This window comes from Pantherophis guttatus, chromosome 2 (genome assembly GCF_059756535.1).
Source record: "Pantherophis guttatus breed Tessera chromosome 2, ASM5975653v1, whole genome shotgun sequence".
Classification (NCBI taxonomy): Eukaryota; Metazoa; Chordata; class Lepidosauria; order Squamata; family Colubridae; genus Pantherophis; species Pantherophis guttatus.
In genome coordinates, this window is record NC_142064.1 from 133966589 (window position 1) to 133978609 (window position 12021).

At 40.2% G+C, this 12021-nt stretch overlaps 2 protein-coding genes across 3 annotated transcripts in view; both read left to right on the forward strand.

Moving 5' to 3' along the window:
• Nucleotides 1–12021, forward strand: part of SP7 (Sp7 transcription factor) — a 62003-nt gene that overhangs the window by 34684 nt on the left and 15298 nt on the right. Inside the window, exon 1 of one of the 2 annotated variants that reach the window (XM_034412185.3) lies at nucleotides 10314–10818. The exons of the other annotated variant lie outside the window; for it this stretch is intronic. The gene's annotated coding sequence lies outside the window, so the exon portion shown is untranslated. Of the gene's footprint in view, nucleotides 1–10313; nucleotides 10819–12021 lie in introns of those variants that run through there. 2 annotated transcript variants of the gene reach the window in all.
• AAAS (aladin WD repeat nucleoporin) overlaps nucleotides 1–12021 on the forward strand; it is a 106736-nt gene that overhangs the window by 21342 nt on the left and 73373 nt on the right. The window lies entirely within an intron of this gene.

Here is a 12021-nt window from a genome sequence, read left to right on the forward strand (position 1 = left end):
GCCACCGGTTCTCCAGAAATGGTCAGAATCTGCTGAATACCACCTCTGAATTATTGGGAAGGCACCATATGGTTTCTACCTTCGCCACTAAGGTTTTGTAGGATGCCTCCCTCAAGTACAGGTGGTCCTCGACTTACAACAGTTCATTTAGTGACCATTCGAAGTTACAACAGCACTGGAAAAAGTGACTCAAGGCCGTTTTTCACACTTCCAAGCGTTGCAGCATCCCCAGGTTCATGTGATCAAAACTTGAATCCGTGGCAACTGGCTCATATTTATGGTGGTTGCAAAGTCCCAGAGTCATGTGATCACCTTCTGATAAACAGAGTCAATGAGGAAGCCAGATTTACTTAACAGCTATATTACTAACTTAACAACTGCAGTAATTCACTTAACAACTGTGGCAAGAAAGGTTGTAAAGTGGGGCAAAACTCACGTAACAACTGCCTTGCTTAGCAACAGAAATGTTTGGGCTCAATTGTGGTCGTAAGTCGAAGATCGCATCTATATACCGTGGCCAATCTGCCAAGTAAAATTAAGCTAAATAATTTAATTAAAGAATTAGTGAAACAGTTGATACACATTCGAAAGCAAAATATGTCTTAATCTGTGTGGATTTGGGAAATCTGACATTACACAAGCAACATAAACATATATTAATTTTTAATCACATGCAGATACAAATGACTGAATATCCGGTTTCGTGACTAGGACCTGCAGAATCTTTGATTGAGAGTCATAATATATCTGTGAAGTGGGACAGTGTTGGGCTGCATGTAACAACAAGAATATAGTAATAACAGGATCTGTTGCATTAAATAAATGAACATTTGGGGATGGGAGCCTTATGGAATGCCTACAGATCACTACCAGTGCACTGCTGGGGCAGCCAAAAGTTGGGTTTAAATTTTCCATTGAAAAAGTAGTGTTTTCTCTGGCCATGTGTAAATACCCTATTTGAACTATCTGGAACACATGGAGAGGAGCCTTGGAGTGACATGGATTTTATTCGTGGCTTCAACTGGCCTAGCTGATCTTCTATGGGACCAAACCCTCATGTCCATTTGCTGAATGCTGTCCCCATTATGTACCATTGTTTTCCCTGCAAGAGGGATCAGAACACTGGCTCTGGAGCCACCGCTGTATTTTGAATGGAAGGTCACCTACTGATATACAGTATGCACAACTGCCCGTTTTTCAAACATTGGTTCTCCAACATTTTTATTTTTTTAATTCTATTTTTTATCTTATTTATTAAAATAAAGTTAAGATACAAGGTACAAATACAAAACTTCTTTTTTTTAATTAAAAAAAAAACAGATAAAAAATACAAAACAAACATTGCACATTTTAAAAGTGCGTTGAAAAAACTCTTATCACATATACACATATTATCCCCCCCCAGTTGAATACTGATTAATATATGACAAAAATATTAAAGCAGGAGCTGTAAGAGGCAGTTGCTAAATGAGTTTTCCCCCATGTTACGACCAGTGGTGGGATTCAAATAATTTAACAACCGGTTCTCTGCCCTAATGATTTCTTCCAACGACCAGTTCACCAAACTGCTCAGAAAGTTAACAACCGGTTCTCCCGAAGTGGTGCGAACTGGCTGAATCCCACCACTGGTTACGACCTTTCTTGCCACAGTTGTTCAGTGAATCACTGCAGTTGTTAAGTTAGTAACACGAATGTTAAACTAATCCAGCTCCCCATTGACTTTGTTGTCAGAAGGTCACAAAAGGTGATCACATGACCCTGGGACTTTACAACCGCCATAACTATGAGCCAGTTGACAAGTGTTTGCATTTTGATCCTGTGTCCATGGGGATGCTACAACAGTTGTGTGAAAAACAGTCATAAGTCACCCTTTTCAGTGCTGTTGTAACTTTGAACAGTCACTAAACAAACTGTTTGAAGTCAAGGACTACCTGTACTAGCTTTGTTGATAGATAGGTTTGTTTTAGTTTCTCTGATCAAGACCTGGGATTAATTGTCTGTCTGTGGGTCCCATGCAGTGGGGAGATGATGAGGCTGAGTGGGGTATGCACACAGTGAACAGGGTAGTATCACATACATGCTGTGGTTTGGTGCCTTCTTTGTATTTCACAGTGTGTGAAGTCTAAAATAATGGGAAATTGCCTTTCTGGTTTCTGGCAATTACAACAATGAGATTTGGTGACATAGACAAAGGGGCCCCCAAAGATTGCAAAAACAAGAAGGGAGTTTAGAAAGGATCCCGTCTTTCTCTGTTGGGTCATGTGGTTAGGAGAGAATCTTCCTACTTACCATTTTCCATTCTATATGACTAGCTTGTGATCATTGGCATCTCCCATTAGATAATATTATAGGTTTTGTTTTAAAGTACTCAGGTCCTTTCCAGATAATATTTTCATAGCACTGTAAGAACAAATCCTCCAACTATAGTATGTTCTTGATACCTATCGTTGTGAACAAAATCCCAGTGTTCCTCTCTGAAATTCTTGTGTGATATTTTGGCCAAAACAGGCATCCTACTTTACTGGTTTAGTCCAGAGATACCAGGAAACTGTTTTGATCTAAAAGTGGCAGAGTTTATATATTTTAACTAACCATAGTTCCTAGTGACATCTAAATTTAAAATGTTATGGTTTATTTAAAACACAGTTTCAAAACAAATCTGAATTCGAAACCACATCTGGCATTTACCGGTAGTTAGTTTTCACTGTCTTGTTTAAAGTTCATATCGTATGGAAAAAATCTGGGCAACTAAAACCAAAAGCCACAGCTTCCAATTTGTTCTTCACTGTTGCACAACAGCAAGGGAGGTAGTTTAGTACAAACCTGATATACAATTCATACTTACAACAGGAAATCATAATGCATTTTGGCTATTTATCGTGCTTCTCTCTGTGTGGTAATGTCCTAGAAGATGATATCAGTTAATATCATTATATGTAATGTGTAAGTTGGGAAACCCAATTTTGACAAAAATTGCAAGCTCATTTTCTGGGTCAGTACATTTCTTCTCTGAAGGATCCTTGCTAAACCAAGAAGTTGAATGTTGGTTGGTAAGCAAGCTGTGAATTGCTTGTGCCCACTCCAACTCTCATCCCTATAGACTTCCTTTCCTAAAAGAATTCAGGCTTCAACCATTTTATCTGTAAGGTAAAGGTAAAGGTTCCCCTCGCACATATGTGCTAGTCATTCCCGACTCTAGGGGGCAGTGCTTATGTCTGTTTCAAAGCTGAAGAGCCAGCATTGTCCAAAGACGTCTCCGTGGTCGTGTGGCCAGCATGACTAAACGCCAAAGGCGCATGGAATGCTGTTACCTTCCCACCAAGGTGGTCCCTATTTTTCTACTTGCATTTTTTATGTGCTTTCGAACTGCTAGGTTGGCAGAAGCTGGGACAAGTAACGGGAGCTCACCCCATTATGTGGCACTAGGGATTCAAACTGCTGAACTGCCGACCTTTCCATTGACAAGCTTAGTGTCTTAGCCACTGAGCCACTGCATCCCAAAGATTATTATCTGTAAAGATGCAGGCAAATATATTCTTGATTCTTTGAGCTCCAGGAAGCAACAGAGGTGAAATTCATGCCCTTTGGGCATAGCTGAACCTTTTTTTTTTCTTTAAATACTCAAGGCTCTTGCAGTGCCTTTCTTAATTTTTGCTTATCCTTTCAGAAACAAAGACAGCTTTCCCTTACTTGTTACTTTGCCAGGAAGTCACCATAAACTAATCGACTTCTCCAAAGCCAGTTTCACTCCTTCTCCAGTTCCACAGTCTTGCCTATGATGATCTGAGTACCTTCTGCTTATGTTGCAAAACCAATAAGAATCACCAGTCTGCTTCAACAGGTCACGTTTGACTAAAAAAACCCCCCAAACTTGTGAGATTTTGGGAGTATAGGAGAAGAATGTTTCTATAGAATCCTGAGCTGACAACAGCCACTAACTGCAAATTAAGCAGCTCTGCCAAAATTGTGGCACGGAGCCTGTATGAGTAAGCCTAACACTAAACTGACAAAAAAAGGTCATGTTCCAGGAGAGTCTGTAGTCAGGCCAGCTTTATTGATCTTGTCTGTGGTAAAAGCAAATGGACTTTGTTCCACTCCCCTCTCCTGCAGAGTCCTGTCTCCTCTTGCTGGTGGTCTTGAGTCTGGGATGGATTCGCTGTCTCCTCTTTTGGTTGTCTCAGAGTCCAGGAATGTATTTAGGACACGGCAGAACCCACAAGCTGAAACCACATAACAAAAGTGAAAGTGACCTTGTTGGAAATTGAGTTGGCTTTAACACTGTAGGGCTTTTAAAGAGCAGCATAAGGTAGCTTTCCAAAACGTGGTGCCTTCTAATGTAATAGACCATATTTACCACCATCTTCTGTTAGTCAACTGACTTCCTGGATGGAGAAGATGGGAGCTGCAGTCCAACATGCCAGGAGGGCATCTTGATGATAAAAAGTGGAATGAGGCTCCCTAAAAAAGAAGCAAACGTTGCCAGGTAGATCCTCATACACAAGAAGGTATACATAAGATTAAGAAATATGAAGTATAAATAAATAGCTAAGCGTGTTCTCTCTATATCTGACCACTAAATGGTCACCAATAAGGGGCACTCCCACACAAGGATTCTGCATCACTTTAAAAAAAAAGGTTTTAGTGTTCCTATGACATCAATGGTATTGAATAGCTGAGCTGGTTTATTTCCAGTTCTGGGTACATAATGAAAATTGCAGCAAAGCTAGGTTGGTTTGTTTATTTGTTTGAGATACTCACATCAAAAATGTGTGAAATGAGACCAGAGGATAAGACAATGATTTTTGTTCTTGGTTCTCAAGAAAGCATGGGTATTCTTCGGACCGCTTCTCTGGATCAATCATCTAGGTCATGATTGTCCCAAAGGTGTTTTTTCAAAGGGCAACTGGACTTACTTTGTTTTTTCTCTTCATATTTCGCTTCTCATCCAAGAAGCATCCTCAGCTCTGACTGAATGATGGGGAATGGAAGATTTATATTCCTTGCAGTCTTCTGGTTGTTAGCACTTTGAAGGTTGGTCATTAGCTGTCTGAGAGTCCTTGAGGCCCCATGTGTGCCCTCAGGGTCATCTGAATCAGAGTGCAAATGGGTGTGGAACCTTCTTGGAACTGCTGAAAGGACTTTGTTGTAAAAAAGGAGATAGGTGGTGTGGTATCCCTCCCCCCCCCCGCCCGTTGAGAGGGGGCTGCTCAATTTTAACATAGGTGGCCTCTTTTATTCCTCTTTCAAACTGGTGGTCCTCTCTGTCCAGAATGTGGACTTTGAAAATATAGGGGGAGGGACTCAACGACTTTCAGAGTGCTAACAACCAGATGACTGCAAGGAATATAAATCTTTCCATTCCCCATCATTCAGTCATCTTGGATGAAAAGTGAAACGTCTTCAAGAGAAGAAACACAGACAGTCCAGTTGCGTTTTGAAAAAGCATCTTTGGGATGCCCAAAGTAATGCATCATAGAATTTGGAAGGGACCCTGGAAGTCTTCTGAAACTGAGATAAGGAATATTTCACTCTTCAAATCTTGTTGAACTGTGTAGCTGTTAGAACTTTCACTGTGGCTCAGGAAAGATGGGGATTCTGGGAGTTGATTTTCAGCAACATTTGGAGGACTAGAGATTCCTCACCCCTGATCTTTGATCAGTGTGTTCTTCCCAGTAACTCCAACATAAGTAGTGTTTGCAATATCTAAAGGGACACAAATTCTCCTGCCTTAAAAGAGATACTTGCAGCTGTTCCACTGCCAAACAGTTGTTGCTGTTAGGAAGTTTCTTCTAATGTTTAGCCAAAATTTGCCTCCCAGATATTTTTCACCCATTAGTTTCAGCTGTGTTACCTGAAACAACAGGGAACAACTCTTCTATATGACAATCGTCTTGTTATTTGAAAACCTTAATCTCCTCTCCCCAAGGTAATCATTCAGTTTAATTTGCATGTAGTGATTTTGAAACTGAAATGTCCATTATAAATTTTAAAATTTCCATTATATCGGCATTGCAGACCTAAAAAAATGGTCAGTGTACTAAGCCATATACCACATTTACATGGTTGAATTTGTAATTGATTTTGTTCGCGTTTTGCATTGCTTCTCAAAATAGAGGCAACAGTATAGTGTTTTGCATTGGTTCTCAAATGTCAACAGTGATGTTATTGTTCAGTGTGGACTTAGAAAAGTCTTTGGGCTAAAGGTTAAATCTAAAATTAATTTGCCCTCCAAGTTTCAGCACCACTGATTAATCATCAAATATATGATTATATAGGCATTGAAGGAATTGACACTGGCCAACATGTTTGCCATCTTTCGACTTAACTTCAATGCAAAAATGTCTCTTTAAGAATAGGCAGATTTTGATCAAGTAGGCCAAAAGATATAATATGCCAGGAGGCAATAATTCAGTAGTTAATAAAAGGGAGTAACATAATTTATTTCTATATGCATTTAGGTTGCAATGTAATATAGGAATGGGACAACTCTGCGTGGCCAGCTGGGGGTGCCCCCCCCCCCCCCCCGACACTGCTAAATTGCATCTGCCAACTCTCTGCTGCCAAACCATTGCAGGACAATTCAACATGGGCAATTCACTGCGGGGACAACCCGCTGTGGGCACCCAAATGGAGAGCCAGAGGGCGAATGGGCGAGTGATGAGAGGCAGGCAGGTGGGTGGGCAAGTGAGCAGGTGGGCAGAGTGCACAGCGGTGATCGCAGCAGGCAGGGGCAGATTCTGCCTGAGATGAAGTGAGATCAGAGTTTTTAGTACTTTGGGAAGCCTGCAGCTCCTTGTAGGTACGCGGTATTGGCAAAGCTGGGCAAGAAGGAAGAGAAAAGGAGAAAAACTCTCCTCTCCAAGAGTGAGCAAATAAAGATATGCCAAAACATTTGCAGCAGCTGCTGCTGCTATGTAATGGAACACCCCCATCTCTTTGCTCCCTGGCACAGTTGGCTAGTTGGTCTCTCTTTCTCTCTCTCTCTCTCTCTCTCTCTCTCTCTCTCTATCCCCCCACCCCAACAGCTCAGAGTTGATAATAAAAATTACATATGTATCTTATATATAATATATTTTACACACACAAATTATATATATATATATATATATATATATATATATATATATATATATATATATACATCTTTTTCTTTTTCGTAGGCTTTTATGTGCATATTCTTAAAAGGCAGAAATAGCTATCTGAGTCTCCCAGAGAGCAACACAGAGTTGCAGTTTGTCAACAGAAAAAAAGCCCAGAAGCTTGTGAATGAGATTTCACACAACCAGGGCTGCAGAACAACTTAGTTTACGTAGGTAAAACCTGGCTAGAAAGAATATGCATATATATATATATATATATATATATATATATATATATATATATATATATATATATATATGCCCTATGCTGCCTGGTGAGAGACTTATATAGATCTATTTCTGGCTCGTTAGCTGCAGAAAAATCTTGGTTACGTAGGAAAAATCTGGCTAAAAGAAAAACACACATAAATCCTACGAAGAGTAAGAAAATAGATATTGTACCTTTACAGGGAGGATACATGAGATGTGGGTGTGACTTACTGATGATGGCTAACGAGCCAGAAATAGATCTATATAAGTCTCTCACCAGGCAGCATAGGGCCTGCTGGCTGCCTGAAGAAAAAAGCCCAGAATCGAGTGGATGTGACTCCACTGAGCTAGGGCTGCAGAAAAATCTTGGTTACGTGGGAAAAACCTGGCTAAAAGAAAAACACATATATATATATTTACCTGTCCCCAAACTTTTCCAATGGAGTTGTCTCCTCCTGCAAATGCTGAACTCTCCATCTCGTCCATTCTCCTTTTATGACATAGATTTGTGATATCATCTTAGGTATCTTAAGCCTATGTTTGATGTCTAATAAATAATATTGCTTATTGAACTAAACCAAGGGATATGTATAATCACATAGAGCCACTAAAACCAGTATGACTTTAAACAGTGTAATAATTTTGATTTGAATATTTCTAAAATTTACAGTTGATGTAACTTCGTTTGAAATCAGGTTTGCTCAAAAACATCACCCATTATTTTTAATTTGATGCACCTTGTTGGGGGAGGAGAATGAGTCTCCTTGGTGTTAGTGGTTGTCCATCTCCAAACCACCACCTTTAAATAAAAATGTTAGGAAAATCTCTTCAGCAGCAAACACAGACAACATATTTCTTTGGTTCACTGTAGGTCCCACCAACTTGTTATATTTGGAAAACACATCACACACTGTTGGAATGACTGGAATTCTCATAAAAAACACTTCCAGTACACAGAAGTAAAAACAGAGAGAAAAAGAGATGGTAACAACCACAAATAATGCAATACGAAACATATAAAAATGAAGCTTCTAAGATAACAATGTCTCTCTGGTAGCAAACAGATTTAGAGCAACAAACAGGATCAGAAAAAAATTCACAACAAACAGGATCAGTAAAATTACACACTGCTGCTCCAGCTGGATAGGGATCTATTCTTGACCTCAAGACAAGTTACCAGCTGGATTTTGCAGTCCAATATAAAGCTTATGGCTCCTGCTAGAGCTGCCAAGCTGTAGGTCTTTTTTCGGAATACTGAAGCAGTGAAAGCAACCTGCTACTACGCTGCCCCTGATCTGTTTCCTTTCCAGACTCAGATAGTCATAATTCCTTCTCACCTGCCTTTAGTTGACCTCGGAATGGGACAACTCGCCACAGCCAACTCACTATGGTCAATTTGCCACAAGACAATTCACCATGGCCAACCCTCCACGGAATAATTCGCCGTGGAACAATTCAACAATTCAATTTAATTATTTTAAATTATTTTAATTTTTGTCACTCCCAATTCATTGTGTCTCTCCTTTGGCATCCTTTAATGATTATATTTCACCATTTCTTCAATATTAGTGTAACTCTTGTTCTGAGACAAATTGTACTGCAGAAAGTTGGCCATGGCAAGTTGTCCTACGGTGAATTGGCTGTGGCAAGTTGGCTGTGGCAGGTTGGCCACAGTGAGTTGACCTAGCTCAGCACCAAATCCCAACTGTTTCCATAGCTTTGCAGAGGGAAGTTTAACATTGTCAGGTGAAAATAGGGCAAATGCATAGAATAAGAACATCCAAAGATTACAAAAATAATTGAAAAATTATTTATTACAAAAAATAACAAGCCTTGATGGCGCAGCAGTGCTGTTAAATAGCACCAGCTGCCTGCAATTACTGCAAGTTCAAATCTCACCAGGCTCAAGGTTGACTCAGCCTTCCATCCTTTCAAGGTAGGTAAAATGAGGACCTGGATTGTGGGGGCAATAAGCTGACTTTGTATAAAAAAGAACACCGCTTAGGGGGCCCCCAAAAGCCCTACTAAGCAGGTATATACAAAAGTATGAAGGCTATTGCTTAACGCATTGTAAGCCACCCTGAGTCTCCGGAGAAGGGCGGCATATAAATCGAACCAATAAAAAATAAATAAAAAATAAATAAATAAATAAATAAATAAATAAATAAATAAATAAACTGTAACATTCCTGACTTGGAATTTTTAGAATGTCTTGCTCTCAGCCAAGGTTAAGACTTCTAGTCTATATCACTGCTGTGGCGCAGTGGTTAGAGTGTAGTACTGCAGGCTACTTCTGCTGCCTGCGGGCTGCCTGCAATTTGGCAGTTCGAATCTCACCAGGCTCAAGGTTGACTCAGCCTTCCATCCTTCCAAGGTGGGTAAAATGAGGGCCCAGATTGTTGGGGGCAATAGGCTGACTCTGTAAACCGCTTAGAGAGGGCTGTAAAGCACTGTAAAGCGGTATATAATTCTAAGTGCTATTGCTATTATGCACCCCATATACAACCTGCTTTGTGTGTGTTATAAGCTCAAGGGCACAGAAAGCTTCCAGAGAGAAGAGCTATAGTGCTACGAGTCAAAAGCTATAGTATATTGATTAAAATATAGAAGAAGCCGTGTGTGAACACATAAAGGTTCTAAATGAAAGCATATGCCTTGTAAATGTTTATGTCACAATGCAAACCCCTACAAATGAGTCAGGATGATGCCACAATGAAAGCTATACTTGGAAGAACCCTCAATCACAGGGGAGAGCAATATGAATTCAACAGTAGATGTTTTCTTGAAAGGAACGGCTTAAAAAAGCACTTGTTGGATTAGTTCCATAATGGTAACTCTATAGACTAAAAATACCGTCAACATACCACACCAAAGTATATCTTCTCTTATTCTTGTGGTAACCATTTGGAAGTCTGCTTTCAGCCACAGAAATATCCCAATGTAATGGAATGCGTGGATGGCCTTGGGGAATGAGGGGAAGAGATGCTGCCTAAGAAACAATCATAGAAGAGAGTCAGGCACCTCCAGCGGCTTAATGGTCAGAAAAAGAAATTTAGGAAGGACCCTTCCTAGAGGATCAAGCAGTTAAAAGGGATCTATGGGTAGGGATGTGTGCATGTGAGTGAAGGGGAGATTCTTCTCCCCACGTGCGCAATTGGCAGCTTGCCAGCTTGAATGTAGACAAAAGTTCCCAAGTTTGGAATGGGATGTGTGTGTATGTGTAACAATGACTCCTGTTTAGCCTATCTTTCTTGTTTGGTTGGGGGGGTGCTAGATAGTGAGGGTGGGAAGCCTTCAGAGAAAGATTGCAGGCTGGCAGGAACTTTTGCCTCCCTTAAACCAGGCTGCCTTTGGAAACCAGACTGAAAAGCCGAGGTTTGCAGCAAGTTGACTGGGACGAGTTGTCCCCTCAGCGAATTGCCCAGGATGAGGTATCCCACAGCCAGGTGGCGGTGTCCAAGTGGCCACGGTGAGTTGTCCCTTTCCGATTAAAAGTGCCAGTGGGAAGTTTGTACTTGCAAACTTGCAAGATTCTATTAATAACCTTACAGGTAAAATAGAATTAATGGATCCAGGTATGTTTCCCATCTGTTTACCAGCTGACACTCAAATTCTAGGCCTTGAATCTTCAGTGTGATGCCCGTGTCCCCCCAGCTATCTTCCTCGGGACTAGGCTCCCTGTTTTACCTGATTTTCTTTAATATAAATATTTTCATAATAAAAGCAATCATTTGGATTCGGACACACTGTAGCTCAAGCATTACTGTTTTTTCTAAGAATATTTTTGGATCAGATATATCTTCTTGAAAAATAAAAATGAAGATTAGCTGCATTGCAGAGCTTTGTTTGGAAAATTTCCTACTTGCCTAGTGGGGGTGTGGGGGGGGGATAGATAAATGCAAATTAGGGAGGCACAGGAATTGTTCTCATGTGTTTGTTTATGGGTATATTGCTGTGTTGTGACTTGTGGTATTCCCTTTAGCAGCCATTTTGTGAGAGCGTTTATAACATGTTTTGAATTCTAGATACGTTCATGGCTGAAAATGGTTGGAAATTTCTGTCCTGGGAAAATAAACCCTTTCCAAACTATTGAATGCTAGACAGGGTAGCTGAAGCCAAAGTAGATGTAACAGTAACAATAGAATGGGATATTGTATATTGTACCTCTCACTCTGAACCAATATTATACCCCTTTTTATTGCATACAGAGGAAAATGAGTAAAACGACTAGGAGAATAGCAGCTCGGGATGCAGCATTAATGCTGTATCTATGTATTACAAAAACTCATATTTGTCTGTTTGTACCCTCAAGTTAACCCAAAAAGTGCATTGCACCACAACAATTTTGAATCAGAATTTGCTAATGTAAAGAATGTTTAAAAAGTCCAGGACCCATTATTCCCCTGGAAATGAAATTTTCACAATGTTCAGAGGCGGTTGTAGCATCCACACGGTCATGTGATCATGATTTCCAACACTCCCTGCCGGCTTCTCACAAGCAAAGTCAGTGGGGAAACCAATAGGAAGTCAGAGATTGCTCCCACTCCCACTGTTGTTGTTGTTTTTTGTACCCCCCATGGTCATTCTGTTTATCTGTTTAGATAAATAAATATGGACTTGTGATTGAAGTACAGTTGCCACTACAATTATTTTTCTATTTATGATACATTCT